This window comes from Mauremys mutica, chromosome 1 (genome assembly GCF_020497125.1).
Source record: "Mauremys mutica isolate MM-2020 ecotype Southern chromosome 1, ASM2049712v1, whole genome shotgun sequence".
Lineage (NCBI taxonomy): Eukaryota > Metazoa > Chordata > Testudines > Geoemydidae > Mauremys > Mauremys mutica.
In genome coordinates, this window is record NC_059072.1 from 301,055,624 (window position 1) to 301,076,283 (window position 20,660).

General features: G+C 42.8%; 1 protein-coding gene across 2 annotated transcripts in view; it reads right to left on the bottom strand.

The window, feature by feature from the left end:
* Positions 1-20,660, bottom strand: part of ELF1 (E74 like ETS transcription factor 1) — a 146,790-nt gene that overhangs the window by 95,383 nt on the left and 30,747 nt on the right. The gene's annotated exons all lie outside the window — the stretch shown is intronic.

The following is a 20,660-nucleotide window of genomic DNA, read 5'->3' on the forward strand; positions in this document are numbered from 1 at the left end:
GACTGAAAGGCATTCACTTTGTAAGAAAGTACTTAATTTGTCAAATGCTAAGGAAATGAACATATAATGTTTCATGCTTTTTACCTAACAGCAGAGAACAGAAAAGTTACTGGTGCTGTTGATTGAAGTTGTAAAAAAAAAAAAAAAAAAAAATCAAACAGGTGCATTAAAGCTTGTTATGTTTGCAAAACAATGGACAAAGAAGGGTTGGAACAATTTACATAGTGGATATTAGATATGTCTTTCTGTGCTACTTGTTAACTGAATGAAACCTAATCTTTGCATGTGCAAAGAGACAATCAATTAATTAGCCTTTATAAATGTAAAACATTTTAATGTAACCTTATAAAAATGTAAAACACTAAAGAAATATTAATATAAAATTCAAAAATGTTTCTGTCTTCACAGTAATTGCATTACCTAACAGGCTGTTCTTTAGAAGACAATAGTTGCGGATACATAAAATATACAATTACATCTTACTACGTTCTGGTGACAGCTACGGCAATTTCCTGCAATATCCTTGAAAAATCCTAATGAATTAAGTGTAAGTAGCTTCGGAGTCCATTTTATTAAAAATGTAAAGTTTATGTATTATTGTGGAATGGCATGTAGCCCTAGGAAGTGTTATTGTGCCAGACAAGAATGAATTTATGGGACAAAGTGAGATGGGTTTCCCAGGTGGATGTGTATGCAAATATACCTCCTCTGGTTATGCAAGAACTCAGCCTTTTGAAGTTTCAACCTGAGGAGGGGACCTTTAGACCTAAACTGTAGAAAAGAATGACTCATGGATTAATGGGTGTTCTTGTTCTGAACTAAGAGCTGTTAAGAACTTGGAAAGACAGAAAAACACCTTGATGGAGTTTGAAGGACTGAATCCTACCAGAGTCCTTGTTGGAATTGGGTTGATTTCTGATAAGTTTATAAGCAGGCATGTATATTCTTTTATTGTTTTTAATATGTTCTCTCTGTAATGCTTTCACATTAAGAATAAATATGCTTGCTTATAAAGGGCTATGTGGTAACTTCTAGTAATTACACTGTTTATATTCTCTGAGGGGAGCTCGAGGCAGGCGTGTTTAGGCAGTCTGACTTGCTGGGGAACTCAGTGTAGGCAGGGAACTGTGCAGCCTGGAAATATCCCAGTCAGGAAGGAGCCGTGTCTCTCTGCCCAAGAAAAGTGATGCCTGAGGAGCCAGAAGCCTAAGACTGGGTGCCCATGGTGGGGGGGGGGGGGAATTCAGGTGCAGTTGCTTGAACCGTGATAGTTCTATACTATTTTTCTCTGAACATATATGTATACCAAAGGAAAAATATGGCTTTCAAAATTCTCAATTTTCAATGTGCTATCTATGTGATTAAACTAATGTAATAAATGAAAGGGGGGGCGCCTCCCTTTTATGGACACCCAACCAGCCAGTTAGCTATAAAATCCCTCTTGGTGGCTGCTTGCTTTACCTATAAAGGGTTAAAAAAATCCCCCAGGTAAACACCTGACCAAAAGAGCCAATGGGAAGGTTAGAACTTTTTGAAATGGGGAAAAAAACCTTTCCTTTTCTCTCTCTGTTGTTCTCTCTGGGATGAAGAGACAGGGTGGGGGAAGGGACTGCTGAAATGCAGTGTAAAGTTTGGACCAGGTATGAAAATTCATCATCCATACCTAGAAGAATTCATTGGCATGAGGAATGTTTAGATAGACGCGATTAAGTTTATTTCTTTTGTTTTCTGTAAGGCTTGTGGATTCCTTTGTGCTAACCCCAGATGCTTTTGTTTGCTTGTAACCTTTAAGCTGAACCCCCAAGAAAGCTATTTTGGGTGCTTAATTTTTTGGATTTTTTTTTTAACGTTTTAGCAAAAGCCTAAGTTCCAGATGCATTTTTTCTTTCTTTTTGTTTTTAATAAAAATTTACCTTTTTTAAGAACCTGATTGGTTTTTGTGTCTTAAAAGGTCTGCGCATATGTTTTTCAATTTGCTGGTGGCAACAGCTGGGTTTCTCTTTTGTTTGTTTTCTTCTCAGCTTCCCTGAGGGAGGGGTGGAAAAGCTGAGAAGTGAATTTTTCCAGGATTTGCAAGAGGCAGTTTTTCACTCGGGTGGTGGCAGTGTTTACCAAGCCAAGGTCAGAGAAAAGCTGTAACCTTTGGGGGAGAGAGGGGGTTAATACGAGCCTGGAGTGGCAAGTATTAATTTTTAAAATCCTTGCAGGCCTCCACCTTCTGCACTCAAAGTGCCAGAGTGGGGAATCAGCCTTGACAACTAAATATTACTATCTACTCTTTGTTGAACAGTACGAGTATTCTTAAAGCTGTACAAGACACAGATAATGACATTGTAGAGCACTTTGTGACAGGGGCTATGATTATATAAACACACAGAGACACACAGAACTAACAAAATTTCAATCAGAACAAACAAAAATGTGTGTGGGGGGGTTGGTTTTTTTTTAATTGGGAAGATGTTAGTGTAGGCTTGATAGTGGACTAGAAAGTGAAAGGACTAGAATTTGTACCTTCGAGGATAAAGAATCAATTCAAGAGGGATGAGTCCAGTGCATTGGATATGGAGATCATTGCAGGCATAGAGAACGGCACAGGAAAGGCACAAAGACCAGAGTGCTATTACTGGTGGAGCAATAGGGCCATGGTAGGGCACGACAGACGACAAGAGCAGAAAAGCAGACAGATGTCTTTAATGCTCTGCACAATGCTACAAGGATGAGAAGCTTAAACTTCATTCGGTAGCTGAATGGAAACAGTCCAAATACTATTATAGCTAGCAGTAATTAAACAACACCTACCAGCAATTAAACAATAGTTGAATAAATAGCCACTAAGCAAAATGGATTATTTTTATGGAAGTTACTATCTCCACTTGATTACTAGTTATATTTAGTAATTAAGATTAAAGTTTTGTTTTTACTTGCATTCTCTATGATTTCAGTGGGATCACAGCAGATGCAAGACAGGGCAGAAGTTGGCTCTCAATTTACAAGGACTAGTGCAATTATCCAGATGATTTTATCAGCTATATTTTATTAAGGTATTTTTCAGCCTACATTAGGAAAGGATGTGAAACAACAAGCTGATCAACAGTAGTTGGTTTACCACTCACCAAGTAAAGGTTACCAGTGTCATTTCCCTCTAGTTCCAGACCAAACTATATATTCATTTTCAGTTCTTAGCTGAAAAAGGCCTCAGTAGGGGTAACAGTATGATGTTATTTTAGTCAGAGCATATTATCTAGCTTCTGGGGGAGGCATATTGTATTCTCTATCACTTCATCCACATAATTCTAATACTATCTTCCATGTGCCCAGATAACCAGAAAATGCAGAATCAATTTTAAACCATATGCAATCCCAACAGGGAATTTAACATTTATTACAGTAACTGTAACATACATACATATATATTATATTGGACAAACTCTCTCTCTTATGGTAATTCAGTTATGGTTAGAAATGACTGCAGTCAAGCATGATTATAAACTATGCAGAATTTTCTCAGTGCCTCTAATTTAGTTGTGGTGGCCATGTTTTTTAAAAAAGCATATATAAAATGCATTCATATTTAATGTGAGGTTAAGCAGATGCATATTCACCATTACTGCTGCATCAGTTTTCTTCCAAATTACTAATGATAATTTTGGGCTCAATTCAATAATAATTAGGTTTTGCAGTTGTTCAAATGAGGATGTGACAGACTGATATATCTCTGTATCATATTATGAACTCCATTTTGTATTAGAAAAGCAGTGTACCCTATTGCTAGAGCACTGGACTGACACTCAGCAGACCTGGGGTCCAGTTCCAGCTCTGCCACTGGCCTGATAGGTGACCTTGGGTAAATCATTTCATTGCTCTGTGCCTCAGTTTCTCCATCTGTAAAATGGGGATAATGACCAGCTTTGTAAAGGATGTTGAGATATACTGGAGAAAAGCTCTATATAAGAGCAAGGTATAATTATTACTATGTGCTGAACATTTGTCTAAAATTGCACAAGGCAGCTTAGTGTATTGTACTGAATTGCAGACAGTACCCTGCCAAAGTCAGATACATGAGACTTCACTGAAGTACAATCTCTGAGAAACCATGAATCTAGAGTAGGCAAATCGTGGGCCAATTATTATTTTATCTGTAGTCTGGACTTTGACCATACCTTGACCAAGAAATTTGGACTTGACAAAAAATAATTGACTACCCCATATCTACTGCCATTGACTGATTGTCAGGAACTGATCCATCCCCCTGGAATGATGGACTTTCTACACAAGGTGGGGGAGAGAATGATTCAGTGGAGGAGCCTGAAGCATTGCAGGAGTCAGGGGACACACAGGGCAAAGAAAGACAGAGTCAGAGAGGATGCTGCTCTAAGCAACCATTGCCAAGCCTGAAATGCTGACAGACCTTGGACTCACAGAAGGGGTGAGATCAGACTAGGGAAGGGTGTGTCTCAGGACTTTTTGTTATTTTACAAGGCTCTGTAACTCCCAAAGTTTTTAAGAGTAAAGTGGTTGTGGTTAGCTATCACTTGTTAAGCCAGTATTCCTTGCTTTCCAGCCACATTGTCGCCGAAGGGTTAAACTAAACCCAGAGGGCCTACAGGTTAGGTGAGACTCTGAAGGAGCATCTTTAAGTGATGGGGGAAAACAGCTCAGGAGATCTAAGGCAATGGTTTTAGGATCTAGGGTGACTGGAATGCAGAGTTCCATGTCTTAAGGAAGGGTGTCGGACAAGAGGTCTGAGTCTGGGAGAGAAAGCCCTATACATCCAGAGCTAGACTAGTTGTGATGGAAGTAGGAACTGTCTCTCCTATTTTTATGAACTATCTTCATAACTCTATCTTATCATGTTGTTATAAGCAGAAGACATAAGTGGAAGACCCTACAAAGACAATGGAAATCCCAAGGACTGGGCAACTGACACTTATTTAGCTTGCTGAAAGCCTGTCCTTGATATGTGAACTCAATATAGCTTTGCAGGACGAGAAAATGGGCGGAGGTGATGATTACAATTGGGCTCACAAAGACACCGATCTCCGACCTAAGACTTAGGCTATATCTATACTACCACTTATGTCGGCAAAACTTATATCACCTAGGGGTGTGGGGAAAAAGCCCTGAGTGAAATAAGTTTTGACAGCATATGTGATAGTGTGCACACTGCTATGCTGGCAGGAGAGCTTCTCCTGCTGACATAGCTACTGCTGCTCCTGGAGGTGGTTTTATTATGTTGACAGGCGAACTCTCTCCCATTGGCCTACAGCAGTTACATGAGCGATTTTACAGCAGCACAGCTACATCAGTACAGCTGTGTCACTATAAGCTCACTAATGTAGACATGGCCTAAGACAAAAAGGAACAGGGGTGTCAGGGCCGGGCTGTGGGTGGTCTATGTGCACTGGTCAGGTACCACGTTGACATGAGGAGACAAGTAGCGGGGTGGAGTTCAAGCCGAGTCAGGATGCCAGGGAGTCAGTCAGGCACCAGGTTATAAACACAAGGCAAGTAGAAAAGTCCCGGATGAACTGGGGTCAGAAGCCAGAGTCTAGGGTCCACAGCAAAGCAAAGTCTGGAGCTGAAGCAAGCAGACACTCTGCATCATTGCTCAGACAGCTCCCTATGAAGACTTCCTGGTTTATATACCAGCATGAGCCAATCAGTGGGCTCGGGGAGGGGGGGCACTAGTCAGGTGCTGCTAGGCAGTACTTCCTGCAATGTCTAGATTCACAGGGTCCACCAGCAGAAACCCAACCTATGCCTCCACTGGCGATACAGAAGTAGCAGCAACCCAGAACCCCCCTGCAGCCCAGATTCTAGTCCCACAGGCTCTTACAATAGGGCTCGTCTACACAGCCCCACATTTCAACTATGGGGGGTACGAGCTGCAGCATGCACTAGTGGGCTGTACCATAACTCTTCTCTGTGGATGCTGCTGGTGCAATCTAAATGGCAGTGAGTTTGTGTTAAAGTAGTCTTTCAAACAGCTGTACACTGATACAAACGAAGTACCTTTCAGTTTGCACCAGCAGTGTTCACGAGGGAGTTAAAGCATGCTAGTGTGCACTTCAGTTCATACATCCATTGTCTGAACAGTGGAACCATGTAGACATAGCTTGAGACAGTGAAAGGAAATGAAGATGGTTTCTACAGCACAATGGCTCATGACTAAGGCTATGTTTTAGTCACAGGTATTTTTAGTAAAAGTCACGGATACATCACGGGCAATAAACAAAAACAGATGGCCTGTGACCTATCCATGACTTTTACTATATATCACTGACTAAATCTTTGTGGGAGGGGACAGGATGGGAGGGTCTGGGGGGGGGCGCTGTGGATGCTTGGGGGGGGACGGACACGTCGGGGGAAGTGCCATGGGCACTCAGGGGGTGCGGCCAGGGAGAGGACACGCCACGAGTGCTGAGGGGAGGGTTGGCAGGGCTGGGACAGGGGGCAGGCTCCCTACCCAGCTCCTGAGTATTATTTAACATTTCTGTGTCTGTTCTAATGTGCACACCAAATACAGGACTTCGGAAACAAAACACGTAAAAAGCACACTCTTGCATCCGACAAAGTGGGTATTCACCCACAAAAGCTCATGCTGCAAAACGTCTGTTAGTCTATAAGGTGCCACAGGATTCTTTGCTGCTTTTACAGATCCAGACTAACACGGCTACCTCTCTGATACGTAAAAAGCACACACAGTCATTGTATTTTTCTGGACTTTAATTAGGCATTTAGGGAACAGAATATGGGAGTAGAAACAAATATATGTGGAAGCCAATCTCCCTTTTAAAGCTTGGGCTGGAGAGGAGAAAGATAACTGGGTGATGTTTAATTGGTACCCTTTAGAAGAGTGTTTCCTTTTAGAAAATGATGCAAAAAAGTTATTTCACAAGTCTACAGTTAAGCAACTCCTAGCCCTTACAAATTAATTGTATGTCTGAGAGTAGTGGTGATGGGGGTGAGGCAGATGTTTAAACTGACATGAATTGACAACTGAGGACTAAACTAGAGAGAAAAGTTCATCCTGTCTATACATTCAAGTTGGTTTTGTGCATTTCCTAGTGCAGAAGAAGTTTTAGATTTGCTTTGTAGATGGCTTTCATAGATCAGCCTCCCATACAGCGCCAATCATGACTTTGTACAGCCTTGCACAGTACAGAACATTTTAGGAAAATCTCTCTTGACTGGAGCTAAAGGATTTACACTTCATTTTTCAAAGTCATATTACAGCTGATTTGCTCTAATGTACACATATGAACATCAAGGCCAAACATTTTGAATATGCAATCCTAAAGTTACATACCTAAATAAGTGTCCTAATTTTCAAAGAGTGCCAAGTACTGAAATTCCCATTGTCTTGTTAACACTGAGTAGCTTTACTAAAATATTCCCACTGAACTATGTTAAAACTGAGGGAAGCCATAGTGTAGACCAGGTTCCAGAGGCTGGAACGGTTTTCATTGCCATTTTAATAACCTTCTAAAAAAAGTTTTAATCAAAACTGTGGCAAAAATGTTTCGAAGTGTACTCCATGCTTCCCACCAGTTTTAACAGCAGTTCAGCTGAAGCAGTGTGAATTGTTTCGGTAAAGTTTCACCAGTGCAGACAAATCCATTTACTTTAATGGATGATGTGGTTCCTCAGCATTTCTGAAAATAAGGCTGCTTAATTTTAGGAACCCACACATGAAAATCTCAAACCAAATTCCTGAACTAAAATATAGCAGTATTTGTACAATTCAGTTTCCAAGTAAGTCAATGCCACTTTATGTCAGGGAATATTTTAAGACAACATACACTATATTCCTATAGGAGGAGGAGGAAGAAGGGAAGACACATTAAAGCAGTGGTTTTCAACCTTTTTGGCCTCAGGAGCCATTTGTAAATGTTTATGGTCTGTCACTACCCAGTAAATAGTTTAGGGTTGGAGGCCCTGAGATGGTTTCTGTCAGGTTCTGCCCCCCTGGGGGGTTGGGTCCTACCTGGCACTCATTCCACAGTGGCAGCTCCTGCAGCTTCTATGCTGTGGGGCTGAATGGTCTTGGCTCTGTGCTCCATGCATTGCAACCTCTGGGGTTGCAGCGCCGCTCAGGTTTGGCCCCGCTCTCCTGACTGGACCAAATCTGTGTGAATGGACTTGGGACCTGGCTCATGGGGTTGCAGTGTCACTCACTCAAATTTGGCCTATCCGAACTCTCGTAATCATGACGTCTGGGCCAAACCTGAGTGGCGCTGGGACCCCAGAGGTTGCAGTGCCGGGAACAGGGATGCATGCCCAGCCAGCCCTGTGGGACAGGAGCCACAGGAGATGCCATGCAACCCTTTGAAATGTTCTGGAGACCCAATTCTGGATCCCAACCCATAGGCTGAGAAACGCTGCACTAAAGGATATTTTTCCCAAAGTTGTGGATGTGGTTTTAGTTGTACAACTCTCCATTCTCTGAAAAGTAACCCTTAGCATTCATATCCCATGAAGTTGCTTTAAACAAACAACTGGGATTTTCAAAGTGCTCAGTGTGGTGGAAGTGGGGCTACTCTGCAATAATTTATGAATAATGTATTGTGACCTGGTAGTTGGGGCATTTACTGTAGGACTATGTTGGTTTAGTTCCGTAGCAGATTGTGGAAAAACATGTAGGAAATAGGACAATGACACCAGATAGCTACCCATCCATCAGCACTTCGGGGACAAAACAAGGGCCTTTTGCTTTGATGACCTACCTCCAACCCCCTACAGAGCTCACCAAACTTCTTTTGTTTGCAGTGTTGTTGTACCAGTGTTGGTCCCACAATATATGAGAGAGACAAGGTGGGTGAGGTAGTATTGATCTAGTATTTTACTAGATCAACTTCTGTTGGTGAAACAGACAAGCTTTCAAGCTGCACAGCGCTCTTTGTCAGGTCTGGGAAAGTGGCACCAGACCCCACCGTAACAACAGATGCAAAACTTGCAGATATATTGCTACTGCTATGATGATCAATTACCCCTCCCCTCATGCCCCAAGACACCTTTCAAGATCCATGAGTCCTATACATTGTCTATCATAACATGTATTATATCTCATCCAGTGCATCAAATGCCCCCAAAACAACTGTAGGGGTTAAACCAAACAATCCCTAAGTTCTTGAATAAACTCATATAGAAAAATGATAAAAGACAAAACTATATCATCTGTGGGCAAACACTTCTCACAAAGCTATCATTCTACACCTGACCTCAGTTCTTGTGCTCAAAGAAAACTGGCATGAGGCTTTCAAAAGAGGAGCCTGGGATTCATAACTTTGCTAGATGCTAAAAACCATGGAATCAATATACATACTGGTCGACAGTGGGGGGCAAAAGGGGCAGCTGCCCCAGGGCTGGCGATTTAAAAAGGACCAGGCCTTGCAGCAGTGGCCAGAGTACTGGGCCCTTTTAAATTGCCACCGGAGCCCCAGGTGGGACAGGCCAGGCAGCGCGGATAGGCTGGCTGGGGTAAGCTGATCCCAAACCCCGTACCGCTAAAAATTTAATATTACTTTCACCCCTATTCTCAAACTTATTTTGGGCAGCAAGGTCCAAGCTTGAGAAGCTGAGAGCAAAGACCATGACTAGTTCAGAAAGGACACTCCCTCAAGGATGGGGAAGACATAAATAAACAGACTGACATACCTGATCCCCGCTGGGGTTTCTGAAGAGATTATACCTCCCTGGGTTCCATCAAGGGGATGCTAAGACTTAAGGTACAACAGACATGCATGTACTGAATTTATTACCTTTCCTGGGCTGGTCACTGTATTCAGCACTACTGTCAGACTCCTAAAGGAAAGGAATCCCATCAACCTGCTGAGTAAGCACAGTCACTACACAGGATACTGAAGCCCCAGGGCCCAGTCTAAGGCATGGTCTACACTACAATTTTAGGTCGAATTTAGCAGCGTTACCTCGATTTAAGCCTGGACCCATCCACACGACAAAGCCCTTTTTTTCGACTTAAATTGATTTCTTTACTCCACCTCTGACGAGGGGATTAGCGCTGAAATCAGCCTTGCCGGGTTGAATTTAGGGTAGTGTGGACGCAATTCGACGGTATTGGCCTCTGGGAGCTATCCCAGAGTGCTCCATTGTGACCACTCTGGACAGCGCTCTCAACTCGGATGCACTGGCCAGGTAGACAGGAAAAAGCCCGCAAACATTTGAATCTCATTTCCTGTTTGGCCAGCGTGGCAAGGTGCAGGTGAGTGCAGATCTCATCAGCAGAGGTGACCATGATGGAGTCCCAGGATCGCAAAAGAGCTCCAGCATGGACCGAACGAGAGGTACGGGATCTGCTTGCCGTATGGGGAGACAAATCCATGCTAGCTGAACTCCGTTCCAGTAAACAAAATGCCAAAACATTAGAAAAAGTCTCAAAGGGCATGAAGGACAGAGTCCATAACAGGGACGCAAAGCAGTGCTGCTTGAAAATTAAGGAGCTCAGGCAAGCCTAGCAAAAAAACAGAGAGGCAAACGGCTGCTCCAGATCAGAGCCCCGAACATGCCGCTTCTATGATGTGCTGCATGCCATGCTAGGGTGTGCAGCCACCACTATCCCAACCCTGTGCTTTGACTCCGTCAATGGAGAAGATAGCTCACAACAAGGAAGCAGAGAAACCAACAGCCTAGATATGTTTCTCACCCTGGACCTGGAGCCAGTAACCCATCCAAGGCATCATCCCGAACCCTGAAGGCGGAGAAGGGACCTCTGGTGAGTGTACCTTTGTAAATATTACACATGGTTTAAAAGCAAGCATGTTTAATGATTAATTTGCCCTGGCATTCGTGGCCAGTACAGCTACTGGAAAAGTCCGTTAACGTGTATGGGGATGGAGCGGAAATCCTCCAGGGACATCTCCATAAAGCTCTCCTGGATGTACTCCCAAAGCCTTTGCAAAAGGTTTCTGGGGAGGGCGGCCTGATTCCATCCGCCATGGTAGGACACTTTACCACACCAGGCCAGTAGCACATAGTCGGGAATCATTGCATAACAAAGCATGGCAGCGTATGGTCCCGGTGTTTGCTGGCATTCAAACATCCTTTCTTTATCTCGCGGTGTTATCCTCAGGAGAGTGATATCATTCATGGTCAACTGGTTGAAATAGGGTGCTTTTATTAAGGGGACATTCAGAGGTGCCCATTCCTGCTCGGCTGTTTGGCTGTGGCTTAACAGAAATGTTCCCCGCTGTTAGCCACGCAGTGTGGGGAGAGGTGAAGCGTGAGTGATCTCTCACACCAAGCCAGCAGGCCCTCAATACAAGAAGCAAAATGCGACCTTATAACGAAAGCACATGTGCTGTGTAATGTGAACAGCAAGGTTTAATGTGAAAGAGTGTACCCATTGTTCTCTAAAATGTGTCTTTTTAACTACCACTCTCCCTTTTCCTCCATCAGCTGCAAATGTTTCTCCTTTGCAGAGGCTAGTGAAGATTAGAAGGTGAAAAAAACGCACTCGGGATGAAATGTTCTCTGAGCTCCTGCAGTCCTCCCACACTGACAGACCACAGCCGAATGCGTGGAGGCAGACAATGTCAGAGTGCAGGAAAGCACAATATGAACATGAGGAGAGGTGGCGGGCTGAAGATGATAGGTGGCATCAGCTTGCTGACAGAAGGCAAGAATTGATGTCAGGTTGCTGGAAGATCAAACTCATATGCTCCAGCGTATGGTTGAGCTGCAGAAAAGGCAGCAGGAGCACAGACTGCCGCTACAGCCCCTGTGTAACCAACAGCCCTCCTCCCCAAGTTCCATAGCCTCCTCACCCAGATGCCCAAGAACGTTGGGGGGCACCTGGCCACCCTGCCTCTCCACCCCCGAGGATTGCCAAGCAACAGAAGGCTGGCCTTCAATAAGTTTTAAAGTGCAGTGTGGCCTTGTCCTTCCCTCCTCCCCCACCCCTCCCAGGCTACCTTGGCAGTTATCCCCCTATTTGTGTGACGAATTAATAAAGAATGCATGAATGTGAAGCAACAATGACTTTATTGCCTCTGCAAGCAGTGATCGAAGGGGAGAGTGGAGGGTGGTTAGCTTACAGGGAAGTAGAGTGAACCAAGAGGGGGCAGGGGTTCATCAAGGAGAAACAAACAGAACTTTCATACCATAGCCTGGCCAGTCATGAAACTGGTTTTCAAAGCTTCTCTGATGCGCACTGCACCCTCCTGTCCTCTTCTAACCGCCCTGGTGCCTGGCTGTGCATAATCACCGGCCAGGCAATTTGCCTCAACCTCCCACCCCGCCATAAATGTCTTCCCCTTACTCTCACAGCTATTGTGCAGCAGACAGCAAGCAGTAATAACAATGGGAATATTGGTTTCGCTGAGGTCTATCCAAGTCAGTAAACTGCGCCAGTGCGCTTTTAAACATCCAAATGCACATTCTACCAACATTCTGCACTTGCTCAGTCTATAGTTGAACAGCTCCTGACTACTGTGCAGGCTGCCTGTGTATGGCTTCATGAGCCATGGCATTAAGGGGTAGGCTGGGTCCCCAAGGATAACTATAGGCATTTCAACATCCCCAACGGTTATTTTCTGGTCTGGGAAGAAAGTCCCTTCCTGCAGCTTTTCAAACAGACCAGAGTTCCTGAAGACTCGAGCGTCATGTACCTTTCCCGGTCATCCCACATTGATGTTGGTGAAACGTCCCTTGTGATCCACTAGTGCTTGCAGCAGCATTGAAAAGTACCCCTTTCAGTTTATGTACTTGCTGGCTTGGTGCTCCGGTGCCAAGATAGGGATATGAGTTCCATCTATCGCCCCACCACAGTTAGGGGATCCCACTGCAGCAAAGCCATCCACTATGACCTGCACATTTCCCAGAGTCACTACCCTTGGTATCAGCAGCTCTTTGATTGAGTTGGCTACTTGGATCACAGCAGCCCCCACAGTAGATTTGCCCACTCCAAATTGATGCCTGACTGACCGGTAGCTGTCTGGCGTTGCAAGCTTCCACAGGGCTATCGCCACTCACTTCTCAACTGTGAGGGTTGCTCTCATCTTGGTATTCTGGCGCTTCAGGGTAGGGGAAAGCAAGTCACAAAGTTTCATGAAAGTGCCCTTACACATACAAAAGTTTCGCAGCCACTGGGAATCGTCTCAGACCTGCAACACTATGCGGTCCCACCAGTCTGTGCTTGTTTCCCAGGCCCAGAATCGGCATTCGACAGCATGAACCTGCCCCATTAACACCATGATGTGCACATTGCCAGGGCCTGTACTTTGTGAGAAGTCTATGTCCATGTCTATGTCCTCATCACTCTCGTCACCGCGCTGCCATCGCCTCCTCGCCTGGTTTTGCTTTGGCAGGTTCTGGTTCTGCATATTCTCCAGGATAATGCGTATGGTGTTTACAGTGCTCATAATTGCCACGGTGATCTGAGCGGGCTCCATGATTCCAGTGCTATGACATCTGGGCTGAAAAAAGGCACGAAACGATTGTCTGCTCTGACGGAGGGAGGGGCGACTGACAACATGGCTTACAGGGAATTTAAGTCCACAGAGGGGGTGGCTTTGCATCAAGGAGAAACACAAACAACTGTCACACAGAATGGCCCCCTCAAGGATTGAACTCAAAACCCTGGGTTTAGCAGGCCGTTGATTTCACGGAGGGAGGGAGGAAGCAAATGAATACAAAACAAACTGGGTCTATTTCTTGTTTTGATACACTCCATCTATCTTTTACATCTTTAGGCTAGCAGCAGACGGTGCAGTTCGACTGCTAGCCATTGTCATCTCCTGGGTGCTCGGCAGAAAATGGAAATGACCTGGCTGAGTCACTCCCATGTCTGCCCAGGCTCCCCGACTGACCTCACCAAGGTTGGTTAAAAGAGCACACAGGCGTACGACAATGATGGCTACCAGTCATAATGCACCGTCTGCTGCCAAAAGGCAATGAGCTGCTGCTGTGTAGCAATGCAGTCCCAAGTCTGCCAGCACCCAGGAGACTTACGGTGACGGTCAGTTGTGCGGGCTCCATGCTTGCTGTGGTATGGCGTCTGCACAGGTAACCCAGGAAAAAAGGCACAAAACGATTGTCTGCTGTTGCTTTCACAGAGGGTGGGAAGGCATGTACCCAGAATCACCCGCTACACTGTTTTTGCCCCATCAGGCATTGGGATCTCAACCCAGAATTCCAATGGGTGGCTGAGGCTGCAGGAACTGTGGGATAGCTACCCACAGTGCAATGCTCCAGAAGTCGATGCTAGCCTCGGTACTGTGGATGCTATCTGCCAACTTTATGTACTAAGAACATTTTTTGTGGGGACACACACAATGGATTGCATAAAAACGATTTCTGAAAAAACAACTTCTATAAATTCAATCTAATTGTGTACTGTAGACATACCCTAAGACTGGGAGAATCTCAGGATTCCATTGGAGGAAAGGTAAAGGCCAAAGGAGGAAAGGCCCATCTCTCAGAGACCAGAGAGGGAGCAGAGTGCAGCTCAGCAAGGTTAACTGACACTCAGCATTGGCCTAACTTTGCTCCATAACCCTCCCTATACACACAAATACACCCTCACTGTTTTATTTGTGCATTTGTTTTTACAAGTACATTGCAAGTGACTTTATATAATCCAATTACACCTATCAGTAACTTTAACAGGAGTCACACTGTTAAACCCCACAAAACAAGTACAAAAGAGATAAATTTACAGCTGTCTCTCTCAGTGTGCAAGATTTAGACTCACAAAAGAAAATGAAGAGGAGAGTTAAAATGTGACCTGTAAGTGTTTTTAATGAAATAGAGCACAACCCTGCTTTTTTCAGATTGAGGAGGAAGAAACCCATTGTGGTATACCCAATATTGTGATTAACAATATTCAGACAAATATGAAACATGAACAAGGCTATTGCACCTCAAAACACACTTCTATTTGGGTATATTTTAGTTTTAATGTAATACTTCCTGGTGCTTCTCACACATGGAACACTAACCTGATCCAAAACGACCACACCCCCTTGCGCACTCAAATCTTTCCTCTAGGCCAACTTCAATCATCACCCCCTGCATGAGGTTAGTCAACTAATGCCAAGGTTGAGGAACAAATGAAGATAGACAGATATCTAAAAAGTAAAGCAATAAGAATTCAATATCAAGAGATAGGTAATCACCACCTTGACCATTTTACTTGTATTTTATGTCTTTCCCTTACCTTCTCATCTGAAGAAGCTTACAATATAAGAAGATAAACAGGTACTTTGCTTTCCTTCTCATTTTAGGTACTACTGTAATTGAACTAATAAATGCATTATTCTAGTTAATACTACACTACCATTACATGGTGTAATAATATTGATGCTTTATTCACAGGAGACCTCACTAATACATATTTGCTGATAAATGGTACAAAGTGACCTGATATTTTTGTTAGAATTATTAGGCATTCTGGGAAATTAATGTACAGTAACGGTACATTTTTGTGCTGAATTCTCAGGTGGCAAGGATAAGAGGAGCAGCCTGCACTGAAAACTATTCAAAATGCGCCTCACTTGTATATTCAGTGTCCTACTTCATTATCTTTGCAACTGCGATCCAATACATAGTAAGTGGATTTTGTTGTTTTTGTTGCCTCTTAAAGGGAGCCAATAAACTTGAAATAGTCAGTTTAAAAGACTAGTTAAAAGTACTAGATACCCTGCCCATATTTTAAGTGTTCTTTTCCCTGTTGTGCAGAAGGCCCATACAAATGATAGAGGAGAAATAAGTGTGGAAGTGAACCTGGCTATACACAGAGTACTGTCAAGTATACCACATAAACAAAATGAAAGAGAAAAATCCTACATTGTGAGAATAGTAGTAAAATTTTCTAGAAAGAAGTGAGTTTGTTGGTGACCCTTTAAACAGAAGACCGATATCAGGACAGTCTCTAGCAGGACAAGTTTCAGGGAGCTAATTTTCTATGAGATCAAACAAATGTTCTGTTGCTTTAATAGGATGTTCATATTTGCTCAAGATGCTTTGTTGGAACGATTTTCAGTGTCCATGCCTTGTCAATTATAGTTAAGAGGTATTAACATGGTAGTTAAAGGTCACTCATGGCTCTCAGCATTCACACACTGCCTGTCTCACACAATGGCAACCTGGAAATATTTAGAAATGTCTCATTAATTTTTAAAATATTGGTATTTTATAATCACTAGAAAAATGAAGGAAAACAAGTCAAGCAAAAGCATTACTAAAGAAGTGTACAAAATGAAACCATGTTACATACACAGGTGATTACATTAAGTAACATTTGGATACATTTTGTTTAAAACAGAATGGTTGCTTAATCAGAACGTACTGTAGTCCATCAATCCATCCCAATTAAGTTGCTTCAATTTTACGTTTCATACACTTGTACCACAAGGAGTCCAGTACATTTTTGGATGTTGAAAGACATTAACAAATAATAAACACTTCCTGCAATCAAAATCCAAGAATTCTTCACAACTAGATTTGTCAGTATAAAAATCAAATCAAGAATGAAGCTTATGTTTGTCAAAGTTCATATGCAAGGAATGCTATTATTCATGGGAGAAATATTTGGTACAGTCTGAGACAAACATACAGATATGCACTGAAGTTACTGCATGGCAATGTTAGTATTACTATTAGGCCTTTTAAAAGGGAGCGGGGAGAAAAGATCAGAATGTTCCCTATCAAACTCTCCCCTAAGGGAGAACAGTAAGACTCGCCCTTAACTAAGAAAGTCTGGATCCAAAGCTGCAAAAAAGGCCTTTTGCAGCTCAGTCCTTTTTTATTTAGACAAACAGGCCAGGGTGTGGAAGATCCAACACCTGAGAAAGTAGGCCATATTGCAGGAGATAGGTACTTATACACAATAAAAGCAGTGATTTAAATTGACACTTGTTTTAGAGGGCTTGTCTACACTACAAAATTAGGTCGACTGAAGTTAGGTCAACCTACAGCCACTGTAGTAATTAAATCAGCTGTTGGTGTTCACACTACCCTCCTTCTGTCAGCGGTGCAAGTCCTCATCATGAGCACTTAAACTGACTGAAGTGGGGCATTGTGGGGTACTGACAGCTGTGCAGGGCTCACAGCTGGATACCTCCCCCGAGGGCTGATAGCACCAGCTGTGAGCCAGGCTTGGGGCTCAATTTCACACCAGGGAGCCAACCAGCAGTGAAATTGACATTCTTGTCAATTTTACAGTTGCTATTATTTTACATTTCTCTGTAGTGTAGACCAGACCAGAAAATGATGATTAGCATCTATTGTATATATGCATAAATAAGTATAATGCATAGAATGAAAGAAAATCTAGTTAAAACATAATTTTTTTACAATGCTGCAGGCAGTTTTAATAAATATGTTTAGATGCTTCTGAGAGAGCAGTGAATTGACACAAAAATCTTCCTGTACTATTCACGATGTAAAGACAGAGGGAGAGAGAGAGGTGTACTTATCATTGGTCTTACAACTTCTTTGATTACTGACAATTGATATAAGGACAATATAAAGAGAGGAAAGAGAGAGAAAAATTGTGTGGAAAAGTAAACTGGTTTATAATAGAGATAAAAACATTCATAATGCACATATTGCCATTCTGTTTGAGAACAGACCAGGAAAAAACCGCATCTGTAGAAAGATAGCTAGTCACATGTAATAGTTGCTTAAACAGCGCAGGAAATGTTTAGAATGTTTTCAGTATAGGGATCACCTGTACAAGTATAAGCTAAATTAATTAATCCATTTAGGGGTACTAATTCGGGCTATTTTCATTTGTTTTCTTTCTGTATTAGTATCCTTATAATAGAAATGGTGGAAAAGAGGTCAGAGATGGGAGGGGGGGAAATAAAATAAAGATTGGGGGAATATAAGAGAGAGAAAGTAGAGAGTTTGGGGATTGAAGTTAAGGGTACTGTAGGCTGGAATGACAAAATTTTGACCCATCAGCTGTAGTTCAAGTTAGACATTTACAAATGCATCTCTTCTGTCATGGAAAACAGGAAGATTAGTAGTACATATAAGATTCCAGTTCTGTGATAGTCTGTGAAATAGATTCTTCACCTCTGCTGTGTTATCTGCCCACAAGAATGAAGCAAAACAGGCATACTCTAAAAGATATCTGGGTGCATGAAAGCCCAAGATAGGGGAGGTAGCAACCACCCTCGATATGTTTGCCTAAAGCTGCCCAAGAGTATAATTTGTATTGCGATGGAAGACTTCTCTGGGGGTAGGGTGAACGATATCATGAACCATATGTTAAGAGTGAGAAAGAATATTAAGGTAGGTATAATTTTGCACGTGTGATTTTCTCCAACTTCCCAATGACTGAATTCACTAATTTTATAGAGGCATCCAATTCCTCCTCTTTTCAAGATGTTATAACAGTATTAAGCACTTTATTCCAGCCACTCTATATACATTCATTAATTGATCATATTAGTATGTACTACAAGTTGGAATATTACAGAATAGACATTTAGTCCTGTTCCCTTTCTCCTCCAAGTTTACCCATCCTTGAGGAGTCCTTCAGCTTCAGAAGCCTCTGTGCTGTGGCAACTGTTCCTCTGGCTAAGTGAGAAATAACTCTCCAGAACATAGATGTCAACCCCTCAAGTTATCCCGGGGGGATGAGGGTGCTCTCACCCCAGAGTGGCACCACTTTGTCTAGAGAATTTTTACTCTGCTCCTGACTAAAAGGTTTTATTTCCTGAAGTTTTATTTTTAACTTTCCCTTTTGGTGTTGAGCACATCAGATATGTAGCCAGTTTCATATGCACAGCACAGGTACACCACCATCATCTAAGGTCAAAGAAATCTTCTACTGTCAAGCCTCTTTATGCAAGACTAGCAACACTGGACCAATTCCTTTTCTTGATACAGTAGCCAGTAAACACTCTCCCTTTCTGGAGAAGGGGAAAATGAGAATTTTAAATAAATAATTCCCCCCTTTTTAAAGGCAGTTAGCAAAACAAACATAGCTTCTTGTTTTCAGTCATCTGTCCTATCTCACCAGCTGTATGTCTGCTCTTTTCCAAGCTACAACCAAAAACTTCCAGCAACCATTCTCTATTTCCTTTTATCTCTGATCCTTAATTGTTCTCTGCAGACTGCTTTCTTTCCTAAGAGATCCCCGTTAGTTTCAGCTATGAGACCCTGCCTCCCAGCAATGCCCACAGGATAGGGCAAATTCTCTTCTCTCAACGTCCTTGAAAACTGATTTTAGCCCCTCTACCCCATCGATGGACATGTCCTTCTAAGTGCTTTTTCAAAGTTGCGTGAGTGTACAGTATCACACATCTTCACAGCATGAAGTGACTACAGGAGTCATGCCCACAGATGTGGAGATTGTGTACCAAAATGCAAGCAATGTGGCCACCATTCAATCTAGATTGCTTCACATGAACACGTATTCTGAATAACAAAACAACAAAAAATCCACAGTCAGAGAATGTACAAACTGAAAAAAAAATAAACCACTGCAGCCAATTTTGATACACACACACATAATCTGAAGGATAAGAATGCAACCCTTTTTGCAAGCAGTGTTTTTATTTACAGAAAGTACAAAGCACAAAGGGAGTTTTGCAGCCCTAAGAGTACACAGTTGAAGAGCTTGCAACCTAAACAGATAAACTAAAGGTTAAGGCTAAAGGAAACAACATGAAAGGAAAAGACCGAGCAGCTACTTTTGACATAGGTCTTACTATACCCTAGCTTTACTATATTCTTTGAAATTTGTACTGATACTAGAGAATGTAAGATGGCCACCTCCTTCCTGGCCCCATATTGTTTTCTTTTTAATTTTAGCCAGACTTCCTCTTTCTCTACCTCTTCACCCCTACTATGAAACCCACTTCAGCAAGACTGCCTTTCTCCCAGAGCAATATTGCCACACTTAGAATCAGTGAAGGCATTCGTGCTGAAACTTTTCATTTAACAGAGGAGGTTGACAGTAGAGCAGCAGTTTTCAAACTGTAGGTCAGGACCACAAGGGCTGGCATTAAACTGGCTGGGGTGTGGGGCCGAAGCCAAAGCCCCACCACCCAAGGCTCAGGCTTTGGCTTCAGCCCTGGATGGTGGGACTCAGGTTACAGGCCCCCCATCTGGAGATGAAATGCTTTGGCTCTCCCTCACACCCCGGGGTGGGGCTTGGGCAGGCTCAGGCTTTGGTCCCCCACTCCTGGGGCCATGTAGTAATTTTTGTTGTCAGAAAGGGGTTGCGGTGCAATGAAGTCTGAGAACCCCTGTAGTAGAGCAGTCTCTGTGAAAGGCCCTCAGCTTTGGATCCACTAAATCCAAATCAACCCAGGGTTTTTTGATGTTTAGAAGATGCTGCAAAACCAATTCAGAGATATGAGCTTGTTCATTACTCTGAACAAAATGTTATGGCTGTTCTTTCAAAAGTTTACAATTGAACACTGACTTAATACAGCTTTGAAACTTTACTATGCAGAAGAAAAATACTGCTTTCCCTTTTTTTTAGTAGTAGTTTATGTTTAACATAGTACTCTACTATATTTGCCTTTTTTTTTGTTTTTGGTCTCTGCTTCTGCCTTATTGTGTACTTCTGGTTCCAAGTGGGGTGTTTGGTTGACTGGTCAGTTCGTATCTCTGGTATTTGTAATTCTGAGGTTCTACTTTACTTTGGCTTTACAGAGCTGATATTTGTGGATGACGGTCAA